The sequence below is a fragment of the Colobus angolensis genome, unplaced genomic scaffold (genome assembly GCF_000951035.1).
Source record: "Colobus angolensis palliatus isolate OR3802 unplaced genomic scaffold, Cang.pa_1.0 Scaffold390, whole genome shotgun sequence".
In the NCBI taxonomy this organism is placed as follows: domain Eukaryota; kingdom Metazoa; phylum Chordata; class Mammalia; order Primates; family Cercopithecidae; genus Colobus; species Colobus angolensis.
Window position 1 is genome coordinate 625021 of NW_012117266.1, and position 12503 is coordinate 637523.

Genomic DNA, 12503 nt, shown 5'->3' on the forward strand with positions numbered 1-12503 from the left:
ATTTTTGTATTTTTAGTAGAGACGGGTTTCACTATGTTGGCTAGGCTGGTCTCAAACTCCTGACCTCAGGTGATCCACCCACCTTGGCCTCCCTAAGTGTTGGGATTACAGGTGTGAGCCACTGCGCCCGGCTGATTGTTTTCTTATCGAACCTCATGTGTTAGGCTAGCCCACAGTGTGGAGGATGGTAACACGGGATGTCTGACTTCCTGTGGCTTCAGGCCTCAGTAGCCTCCCAAATCCCCTTGGCCTAGTACCGTTGCACTTGGGTAACAAGGGGACTTGCCTATCTCAGGATCTCTCCGTTTCTGAACTGCTGACATTGTGGGCTGGATAATTCTTTGTGGTGCATTCTGTGCCAAGTTTTGCTTTGTTTTGTTTTGTTTTTTTTGAGACGGAGTCTCGCTCTGTCGCCCGGGCTGGAGCGCAGTGGCCGGATCTCAGCTCACTGCAAGCTCCGCCTCCCGGGTTTACGCTATTCTCCTGCCTCAGCCTCCCGAGTAGCTGGGACTACAGGCGCCCGCAACCTTGCCCTGCTAGTGGTTTTTTTTTGTATTTTTTGGTAGAGACGGGGTTTCACCGTTTAGCCAGAATGGTCTCGATCTCCTGACCTCGTGATCCGCCCGTCTCGGCCTCCCAAAGTGCTGGGATTACAGGCTTGAGCCACTGCGCCCAGCCTGTGCCAAGTTTTGAAGGATGTTTCAGCTCAGCCTTTGCCTCTTCCCTGTAGAGGTCAGGACACCCTACTAGTTGGGACAACCAAAATGTCCCCAGACATTGCTAAATGACCCCTGGAGGCAGGAGGTTGGGGGACGTAAGATCACCCTGGTTGAGATCCACTGGTTTAGTGAAACACCTGCATACGCAAGGTTCCACCATTAACCTTTTACACCATTCTTTATCATTTGCCTGTTAGTGCGGCTGAGATTTGCTAATGTATAAGAAAGTGCTTTGAAACATAGCGTGTTATTCAAATTTAGATATGTTGATGACTGAAGTTTTCTTTTGTCATCTACGTTTGTGGTCTCCATTCCTTTGTTATCATTGTCTTACTTTTCATTTGTCATTTATGAAATATTTGCCCCCTAACCAGAATACTGTTCTTCACTAATATATTTAAGTGTGTTTGATACTTAAAATCACAGAGAAAGTCTTGACTGGAAGGAATCTTGAGAGACCTTTGGGCAAACAGTAAATATCCTGTTAATGTCCTTGTCATTGCTGTCATTATCGTGATCTTTCTGAATCCCTTTAATTTAAAGATGAGGAAGCTAAGAGGGACAGTGGTGCACCCAAATCTTGGTTAATGGTAGAGCAATGACCGTCTGGGTGTTTCTGTGGAATTTACTTGCACTTTTGTTTTTTGTGAAGTTGGTGCTGGAATTAGCAGAGCTCTCTACCTCCTCCACTGAGCTCCCTGCCAGAGCCTAAACATAAAGTGCTGTATTCTGGGCCCATGGAAGATTTGTTAATAAAAAATTTTCTTAAAAAAAAAATGATCAGGGAGGAGACATGGGGAGTCAGTGAAAAGGAGGGAGAGAAGAGCATCTTAAATCACAAAGATGTTGGACTGGAAAAGGAAAACTATGAAAAACATTGCAAAAAGAAAAGAAATAGAAGGAATCTGTGGAAGGAACTGAAGAATCAAATCAACCAAGTGCAATGTTGGATCTTGTATGGATCCTGATTTGAACACGACAACTGTGAGACAAGGAGAGAGAGGGAGACAAAATCAGGGACATTTAACCAGGGAATGGTTAATTGGTGGTGTTAAGGATTTTTGGGGGCTGGGTGGGTACGATGATGTTTAGTAAAAGCTCCTTCTCTTTTAGAAATAAGTGTTGAGGTATTAATGGATGATGGAATAGGATGCTTATTTTCTTCAAAATAAATAAGCCAGTGTTGGGGAAGTATAGCGAACTAGGATTGAATAGTTGAAGCCATATTGTGAGTCTATGGGGATTACGTACCTATCATAAAACATTTCCAAGCAAAAACTTTTAAAAACATGAACGTTGATCAACTGTAGTACATCACAAACCTCTTTGCAACCTAAAACAATAAAGAAAGAAACAGTGTAAGAAAATTGCCAACTTTTTCATCTTATCTTAAAGAATCTTCCAAATGCAGCAGACGTTTCCCAGTTTTCCCTGGCAAAGGCCCTTTGCCCTGAGTGACAAGCGGATATGGGAACAGGAGCTCGAGGAGGCTCACCCTTGCCAGGGCGGCAGGGAGGCTGCTGATCCTCATGCACCTGCTCCCAGGTTCCGCCTGGTCCCAGGTTCCGCCAGGTATGACCCTCTCTGTGCCAGCAGAGAACGCACAGTGTCCCTGCAGAGCTGATAGCAGCGTCTTCCTTCCTGAGCCTCCTCCGTCTCTCCTGCACCCTTCCAGAAATGATCTGTGGACCAACGTATCTTTTTTTGCAAATGTTTTATTCTTTAGATAATATACAAATTTTAAACAGTCACAGAAAGATGAGAATATAATGCAAAAGAGATTTCTCTTCCAACAACCCCCTTCTGGAACCACTTGAGTGTGGTGACATATTGACACTCTGCTACTCTGGAATTCTCGGCATGTGCTTCCCACAACCAGGAACGTTCTCCTACGTAATCACAAGATAGCCATTGATATCCAGAAATTAACACGGACACATTACCACCCTCTAGTCCTCAGACCCCAATGAGATTTCTCCTGGTGTTCCTGGAATGTCCTTTATAAGCAAAAGGATCTAGTTCAGAATCATGCATCACGTGTAGTGGTTTCCTTCAATTGAGATCAGTTCCTCAGTTTTTCCCTGACAGCCATGATTTTCCTTAACACTTTTGAGGATGGCAGGCTATTGTTGTGTTCTAGAAGATTCCTCAATTTTGGTTTGCCTGATAATTTTCTCACGATTAGAATCTGGTTCTGCATTTTTGGCAGCAGCGTCACAGAATTGCTCTGTTCTAGCGCTTCCCATCTGGTGGTCCAGATTTTGAGCTGTTCTACTATTAACTCGTAGTTTACTGTGTCTTGTTCAGTGGCCTGTATTCCATTACGCTCATTCTACTAAAAGTACAAAAATTAGCCGGGCGTGGTGGTGGGTGCCTGTAGTCCCAGCTCCTCAGGAGGCTGAGGCAGGAGAATAGCTTGAACCTGGGAGGCGGAGGTTTCAGTGAGCTGAGATCGCACCACTGAACTCCAGCCTGGGTGACAAGAGCGAGACTCTGTCTCCAAAATAAAAAAAAATTAAAAAATAAAAAATAAAATTATTTTGATGCTCATATTGCCACTCATCTGGCTGAGAGCAGCTTGTTTCTCTGTGCTATCATTCTTTGAGTACTTCCTTACTTTCTAGCCTATGTTCTAGGCTCTTTTTTTTTTTTTTTTGTTACCTGGATTTTCACTCTTGTTGCCCAGGCTGGAGTGCAATGGTGCGATCTTGACTCACTGCAACCTCTGCCTCTTGGATTCAAGCAATTCTCCTGCCTCAGCCACCCAAGTATCTGGGATTACAGGCATGTGCCACCATGCCTGGCTGATTCTGTATTTTTAGTAGAGGTGGGGTTTCTCCACGTTGGTCAGGCTGGTCTTGAACTCCTGACCTAGGTGATCTACCCCCACTCAGCCTCTCAAAGTGCTGGGATTACAGGCATGAGCCACTGCACCTGGACTCTAGGCTCATCTTATTCTTTGCTTGCCCCAGCAGGGGAACCAGCCATTTCTCTAAGGAGTCGTGGTTTATTTTAATTGACACTGGGACATAGAAACCAAAATCTGGGCTTAAGGTGTGCTCATTGCTTATTGAGGAGTCACTGTCCTGAGACGCTCACTAGGGAGTTACATCTTCACACACATGAGTTCACACTGATGCCTTCAATTCTGATTCAGCTCCACAAGGTTCATTCTAGTTTTCTCCTTTTCCACATTTAAATGGTTTCTCCAGCAAGCAAAAACTCTGGTGCCCATTATCCTTCATATCTTTACTTATTTGGTCAATTGGCATGTATGTAACTAATCTCTCTTTCCTGGCTCTACCTCCTGCCACGTGCATGCCCTCCTTGTCGTGCTTGGCTTGGACACGTGTACTGGGCTGCTGTTCCACATGGCCCCTTCCTCACCTTGCTGGGTCGGGTTGGACACCCTACTCAGTGACACCATGGCCTCACCTTCCTGTGTGAACGTGTACCTTGCTCTGGCCCATGTTAAGACTTCAGGAATGGATTGCTAGGAAAGGAGAGTTTTTGTTTTATACATATATAAAAAAGATCATAGTACACATATTGTTTTCTGACATGCTCTTAAAATTTTTAACCTTATGAAATCTCATGGGCATCTTACTATAGTAATACATGTAGACCCATCTCATTGCTTAATGACTGCCTTGAACCATTGAGTAAATATTTTCCTGAGCACGTGTTTTATGTGCTATGTATTGTTCTGAACTCTTGGAATTTATCAGCAAGAAATACAGACAAAAATTGGTCTTTGTGGAGCTTGCATTCTAGCAGAGGGAGACAGAAAACAATCAACATAACAAATAGTCAATCTTAGAGCATGGCAGAAGCTGATAAATGGTCTGGATAAAAGTACAGCAGCTCGTGAGGTAACTGAAGTGCAGTTAAAAATACATTGCTTAGGGTGGGCATTTATGGGAAAGGCTTTGGGCAAACAATGGAAGAAAATGTGGCTATGGAGGAAGAGCATTCTGGGAAGAGGTAATAACAGCTCGTGCTGGAGTGGGAGCAACAGAAATGTGGCCAGTGTGCCTGGACCAGGCTGAGCAAGAAGGAGCGTATAGAAGGTTGAGTGAGGTCAGGCGCGCCAGGTCATGTCGGTCTTTGTAGCACATTTATTTTTCCCCCTTTTTTGTCCATTTCCTTTTTAACCCATGGAAATGTATTCATTTTACTGCACTTTCTTTTTTTTATTATTTTTAAAATTTTATTTATTTATTTGTTTGGAGATGGAGTCTTGCTCTATTGCCCGGGCTGGAGTGCAGTGGCACAATCTCACTGCAACCTCTGCCTCCCAGGTTTAAGTGATTCTCCTGCCTCAGCCTCCCGAGTAGCTGGGACTAGAGGCGGGTGCCACCACGCCTGGCTAATTTTTGTATTTTTGTAGACATAGAGTCTTGCCATGTTGGTCAGGCTGGTTATGAACTCCTGACCTCATTACCCGCACATCTTGGCCTTCCTGCTGGGATTACAGGCGTGAGCCACCGTGCCCTGCCCCCTGGCTTCTTAATGGCTGTCAGCTGGAGGTCACCTCAGCGCTTAGAGGCCATTCTCACTACCTAGAGACACCCGCCGTTCCTGCCACACAGCCCCTCCACAGGCAGTTCCAACATGGCAATTTTCTATTTTTCTTTTTCAGTTGACCCTTTCCTCTACCACTAAAAAGCAGCTTTATTGCTAAAAAGCAATCCGTTTATTTAGAGATTCTCTTCCTAGGCAACTTTAAGTTTTCCCACTGCCATAACACCACTCTATTTTTCACTTTCAGTCTTCAAACACTTTTTTCAGGAGAATCCTCATCACTATCTGTTCCTGCTTCCTTATCCTCTCCAATGAGAACATCCAATGGATCTCCCACTTCGACCATGCTATTTTTCTTTCATAACTTTTCCCCATTCAGCCTGAGTTCACCTTTGTAGAATGCATCTTCTGCTTGGTTTCTCCCAATATCTAGGCCTGTCTTCAGGACATCATCGTACTGAAAAGACTGCACTGCTTTTTCCAGGTCTCGATAGCCTTTGACTATATTAGGGTCATCCTCAAGCTCCTCTCCTGCTCACTCATCTCCTCATGATCACTTTCTTCATCTCCTCATGATCGCTTTCTTCATCAGAGCCCTCTTCATCTTCTACTTTTTGTGGTGACTTTGTAGTAGATTTATTAGAGCTTTTATTACTTTTGAGTCTTATGGGAAAGGGAAAAATATATTCTGGAGATATTAAAAGCCTTGAGAATTTCAGTGAGAAGATATTATGGATAAGTCTTTTATAATTTGGTGTATGTAACTTAGTGCTGTATTGACTCCAGGAAGTACAGAGTTTGTGTGACGAAGGTGTCCTTGGAGAACACCCCAGAGTCCAATCCAGGTATCTGGCTTCCTTAAAACACCGGCAAGCAATTCGATGCTAGTCATAGCCATGGCGCTTATAACCTTTTTTGTTGTTGTTGTTGTTGTTGTTTTGAAATAGGGTCTTGCTCCGTGGCCCAGGCTGGAGTGCAGTGGTGCAGTTTGGCTCGCTGCAATCTCCGCCTCCTGGGCTCAAGCAATTCTCATGCCTTAGCCTCCCCAGTAGCTGGGACTATAGGTGTGTGCCACCATGCCTGGCCAACTTTTTGTATTTTTAGTAGAGACAGGATTTCATCATGTTGGCCCGGCTGGTCTTGAACTCCTGAGCTCGGCAGTTTGCTTTTTCAAGGCCCAGCCTACTTAGATGAAGTCTTACATAATGAAATATCATCTGTGGAGTGACACCCCATCATTTTGTCATGTCCTGCCTACTTTCAAGGGGAGGGGTTATATAAGAAACATGAATCATTTGGGATCAATCACCTTAGGATGCGCCCTCTGTAAGGTGGTCTGCCAATCTCGGAAGTTCAACCTGAGACTCAAACTCACTGTTTTTGCTCTTCCAACTTCTTCATCTCTATTAGCATCACCTCCAGTCTTCCAGCCGCGGGATTTTTAGTCTGGGTGTTAGCACTGACCCTTCTTTTTCTTTGTCATTTTCAGTATCCTTGCACTTATGAAGTACTCTCAAATTTTCCTGGGCATGTCCTTTGTAAACCATCTTCCTAAACACTAGTTTTTGTATCTCTCGCTCTCTATCTCTCTTTCTCTTTCTCTATGTCTCTGACACACACACACACACACACACACACACACACACACACACACACACACACGCTTTCACTCTGTCTGGTACTGAGTTTCTCCCAGAGCCTATTGCCTAGTGTTGGCTTAATTGTCCACCCTTTTCTCTATGAACAAATTGCTTCACTTCCACATTTCTGCTATGTTGGTTCGGAGCTTGTCTGTCCTTCCTGGGATGTCCTAGGCCGCATTTCCCATTACCCCTCCCAAGCCTCTGCGTTTGCTCTTTCTCTGAACTGCAGACTCTGGTCCACTTAGGCCCAGTGCCTTTCTTTATGTTAGGATCATCAAGGTCATTGAAATTGGATTACTCAGCCATGTGTAGACTTGGCTAACTTCCCTCTATGCAGTGTGTATATATACATCTATAAAAGGAATGCGGGGTGAATTATCTGAATTTAAAAATTCATGAGAAAAATATGATAATACAAAATCAAACATGCTGCTGTTTGGCAGCCGGAGTCACCAAGCCCTCCTGTCCCCGTGGCCAACTCTGCTGGTGGCTGGGCAGCTTGGTATTAGCCAGTGTGATGGATGGCACTGTGGCAAGCCTGTGGCTCCGTGGGCTGGCGGCGCCTGTGGCTCTGGGACTGATTTATGCTGTCCTTGGAGCCGCATATCACTCCATGGGATGACGAAGATGCTGGGGCCTGTCCTAGCATGTGGGAACTCAGCCATATCCATCCAGAACGAACCTTTTGTTTTTCCTCTGAGAATCTCAGTTTAGCTTCTTAGCTTAATTGACTACTAGGTGGATTAGGAGCTGCTTAATGAATTCTGAAGCCCACAAGGACTGTTTTGATGGACTCTTGATATGATTTGACTGTGTCCCCACCCAAATCTCATCTTGATTTGTAGCTCCCGTAATTCCCACATGTTGTGGGAGGGACCCGGTGGGAGGTAATTGAGTCATGGGGGTGGATTCCTCTGTACTGTTATCCTGGTAGTGAATAAGTCTCGCGAGATCTGATGGTTTTTTCGCTCAGCTCTCATTCTCTCTGGCCTGACACCAATGTAAGACGTGCATTTCACCTTCCACCATGATTGTGAGGCCTCCCCAGCGATGTGGAACTGTGAGTCCATTGCACTTTGTTCTTATAAATTACTCAGTCGCAGGTATGTCTTTATCGGCAGCATGAAAACAGACTAATACAACTATCAAGGAGGGAAGAGAGTCCCCCTGTCCCCCTGGTGCCTCTGTGGGTCAGTGCTGTCCTTCACTGAGGTCTTTTGAGTATGTGCTCTGCATTTTCCCAGGCCCAGGAAAGCAGTATGCAGGGAGAAAGCACCTGTTCTGCCTTGAAGAATCTGAGATCTGGGTGGGAGGCAGGGTGCCCAGGGGCAGGAATGACACTTCCTAACAATAGAGCTACAGGAGGAGCTGGCACCGTTACACACGACCTGCTTCTTGCAGAAAGTCAAGGAAACATTCCAAGAAACATCTTGGATGTGCTTCTCTTTGGAATATGAGAGAAGCACCGTTGTTTCTGTAGGGAAGTTGGATGGGGCCTCTCTGAAAAGAGGTAATTTGGAGGATTCCAGTTATGATAGGATGCAGAGTTGTCTTGTATATTCTGGGAAGAAGGGAAATTGCATCTTGCCTTTGTCCAATAACAGGCAGTGGGGAAAAGGGTAGCAATGCTTTCGGGGCCCAGGAGGCCTGTTTGCTGCAGCTGCACGATTCACGAGCAGCTCCTTCCATTATCCCTTATGTTCTGCGGGAAGGGAAGAGGCAAGGCCAGTTATGTGGTTGCTGCCTGATTATTGGCCTGGCTGCCCAAAGAAGTCCCCCAGACCTCTCTGGTCTCCCTTTCCACCAACCTGCCAGGCATTTGCTTTTCTGCCTAATTCAATTATGCTTCAGTGTGAACATTTTCTGCCTAAGCTTGGTCAATCTGCAGGGACCTCTCTTGGTACCTGACGTAGTCAGTTGTCTGACTGCAAATCCATGTCTACCCTGGATAGAAAGAAAAGGGAGTTGTGACAGTTGCCAGGAAGATTTCTCCGTGGAAGTGGCTGGTGTTTTTCTGGGCAGAAACTTTGTGGAGGAAAAAGGCATTTAATTAAAAAACAGACCGGGCGCAGTGGCTCCCGCCTATAATCCCAGCCCTTTGGGAGGCCGGGCGGGTGGATCACCTGAGGTCACGAGTTCGAGACCAGCCTGACCAACATGGTGAAACCTTATCTTTACTAAAAATAAAAAATTAGCTGGGTGTGGTGGCGCCTGCCTGTAATCCCAGCTATTTGGAAGGCTGAGGCAGGAGAATCGTTTGAACCTGGAAATTGGAGGTTGCCGTGGGCTGAGATTGTGCCACTGTATTCCATCATGGGAGACAGAGCAAGACTCTGTCTCAAATAAATAAATAAATAACAAAACAAAACAAAAATAACCATGACTGTTTTTTTTTTGAGCTCCTTGTATGTGTCTGGTATTGAGCTAATTCCTTAGTATCCATTGCTTCTTTCTCATCTCATAACGATCCTGGCTGGCCATGGTCCCTCATGCCTGTGATCCCAGCACTTTGGGAAACAGCAGTGTGAGGATCACTTGAGCCCAGGAGTTCAAGACCAGCCTGGGCAACATGGTGAAACCCCATCTTTACAAAAAATACAAAAATTAGCTGGATGTAGTGACTCCTGCCTGTAGTCCCAGCTACTCGGGAGGCTGAGGTGGGAGGATCACCTGAGCCTGGGAAGTTGAGGCTGCAGTGAGCCATGATGGCACCATGACACTCCAGCCTGGGTGACAGAATGACCCTGTCTCAGAAAAAAAAAAAACAAAACAAGCCAGTCCTAGCAGGTAGGCACTGTTATATTTGCTGTTGCAAATGGGGAAACTGACGTTGGGAGAGGTCAAATACCTAAGCCACAGGGACTTGCAGAAGTAAATGCCAGGGGACTCCACTTTGTAGAGCTGGACTTTCTGACCCAAAACCCATGCCTATAATTTGGGGATTTGCCATCCTGTCTTGTAGAGGTTCTGAGAGCTGCCCCAGTTCTGATTGTGGAGTCTTGAGTGACAGGGAAGTTGCAGCCTGAGGTCTGTGGTGGAGCTGGGAAGGAATATTTGCAAGGCACCGCCATGCTCAGCACCTTCTTTGGGCTTCTCCAAGTTGTACTTCTTTTTTTTTTTTTTTTAAATTGAGATGGAGTCTCACTCTGTCACCCAGGCTGGAGTGCAGTGGCACAATCTTGGCTCACTGCAGTCTCTGCTGCCTAGGCTTGAGCAATTCTCGTGCCTCAGCCTCCCGAGTAGCTGGGACTACAGGCACGCAATACCATGCCCGGCTGATTCTTTTGTATTTTAATAGAGATGGGGTTTTGCCATGTTGGCCAGGCTGGTCTCAAACTCCTGACCTCAGGTAATCGGCCCGCCTACAACTCTCAAAGTGCTGCGATTACAGGCATGAGCCACCACACCTGGCCTCCAAGTTGCACTTCTGATTTAGATTTTGTCGTCTAATCTTGGTCAGTGTAGATGTTTTGGGAGTGACCAGTGTTCCTTATGTGTTTTTGTTGGGGCCTATTACACAGTGAGTGCTGTGGTGGTTAATTTTATGTGTCAACTTGACTGGGCCACAAGGTGCCCAGATATCTGGTCAGATATTCTGGTTGTTTCTATGAGGGTGTTTTTGGATGAGGTAAACCTTGAAATCAGTAGACTGAATGAAAGAGATTGGCCTCGTCTCTCCTCCTCTCCTTTCAGCTGAAGGCCTGAATAGAAAAAAACTGGCCCTACCCCTGAGTGAAGGGGAATTTGTCCTGCCTGACGGTCTTTGGAGCTGGGACATCAGTTTTTCCCTCCTGCTTTTGGTCTTGGACTGGAACTCCACCATTGCTCTCCTAGTTCTCCAGTTTGCCAACTGCAGATCTTCAGATGTGTTAAACTCCATAATCATACAAGCCAATTCCTTATATAAATATCTTTATGCAGATATATACATGTGTGTTGTGCATGTATGTACATATGTATGGATTCTGTTTCTCATGAGAACCCTGACTAGTACAAACACTCATCCCTAGTCACTGTCCGCCTCCTCATTTCTCAGGCTGGCAGGCATCTGACCAAAATTCCTGCAGATGCTTCAGGGAAACACGTGAGCCACAGTCTCTTCGCTTCCATTTGCTTTTGCCCCTCTTATCTCCGAACTCACAGCTCAGTTTTTAACACATTCAGATCATTCTCATATTCTTCCTCCTTTATTCTAATTTATTGATCTTAAGAGAATTTCTTTCCTCTTTCTCTGCTTTCTCCATTTTTCTTTCCTTTTTTCCTTCCCCTTGCTTCTCTTCCTTTTTTTTTAAAAAATCTTCTCGAGATAGAGTCTTGCTCTGTTGCCCAGGCTGGAGTGCAGTGGCATGAACACAGCTTACTGCAGATTTGACCTCCTGTGCTCAAGCAGTCCTCCCACCTCAGCCTCCTGAGAGCTGGGACTACAGGTGTACACCACTACACCCCGCTAATTAAAAACATTTTTTTCCCAGTTGCTAGCAGCTATAGTAAAATGAAGAAAGAAAAATTGTGTAGAGTTGGGGTTTCCCTTCGTTGTTCAGGCTGGTCTCGCACTCCTGGACTCAAGTGATCTCCTTCCTCAGCCTCCCAAAGTGCTCGGATTACAGGTGTAAGCCACTGTGCCTGGCCTACTTTTCTGTGTTATTATCCTACCCTACCCTGTCCTACCTTAAGGCCCACAATGGCCATAATAATTGTGGTTCATAGTGGTAAGAATAATACTGATACCATTTGTCTTAACACAAACTCCCTCACACTAAACAAAACCAATGGTTTTGCAAACCAGAATTTCCAAGAATGTTTCCAGCCACCCTACTTTCTTCAAAGTAAATCTTCTTTTCTTTAAGATGAATAAAGTATTCCTATTTGAGCTTTACTGTTTTGCATTTACTGCAAGATTTGCAGCTTTTCTGTGCTTGGCATTTGTTTTCACTGAAGATGTGCAGCACATCAATAACATTTTGCACAAAAAGACTGTGGTGGGTTGGCTGAGAGTGGCCTGGCGGCTGCTATGGTGCCTGCCACTGTGGCTAGAGGTCTTCCTTGTTCTATTTCCTGTTTGTGGTGAGTGAATATCTCTCATCATTATGTCAGGGACGTATGCTTTGTGTTTCTTTTCTGTTTTCTTTGCCTTCTCTACATCTTTTGTATTCATACTTCATCACTCTCTCTGGCCTTCCCTCAGTAGTGCCCATAAACGTTGACCTTGCAGTCCACCATGAAAACCAGTATGTAAGGTTTCACTGGAAGCTCAGTGTGCTCTCTGAAAGTGATCACCTGTGAATCTTAGCGTGAAACAGATGGAATTACGCATGTTGCCTGCTGCCTATGCCCCTAGAATGGCTGTTTGGGTCATGAGGCATGATGTAGCCAGGACTTACATACCTATCTTAAGTAGAAAGCAGCTGGAGCTTGCTTCTATTTTTCAGCTGCAGAAATTCCAGCCAATGGTAGTGTTAGTTAAAAAATGAACGCGGTGGCGGGGCTAGGTGATTCACGCCTGTCATCCCAGAACTTTGGGAGGCTGAGGCAGGTAGATCACCTGAGGTCAGGAGTTCAAGACCAGCCTGGCCAACATGGTGAAACCCTGCCTCTACCCAAAATACAAAAATTAGCC

At 45.4% G+C, this 12503-nt stretch overlaps 1 protein-coding gene and 1 pseudogene across 1 annotated transcript in view; one reads left to right on the forward strand and one right to left on the reverse strand.

Annotated features, from left to right (window-relative positions):
* Positions 1 to 12503, forward strand: part of TIAM1 (T-cell lymphoma invasion and metastasis 1) — a 357887-nt gene that overhangs the window by 6424 nt on the left and 338960 nt on the right. The window lies entirely within an intron of this gene.
* Positions 5416 to 6147, reverse strand: LOC105520968 (annotated as a pseudogene).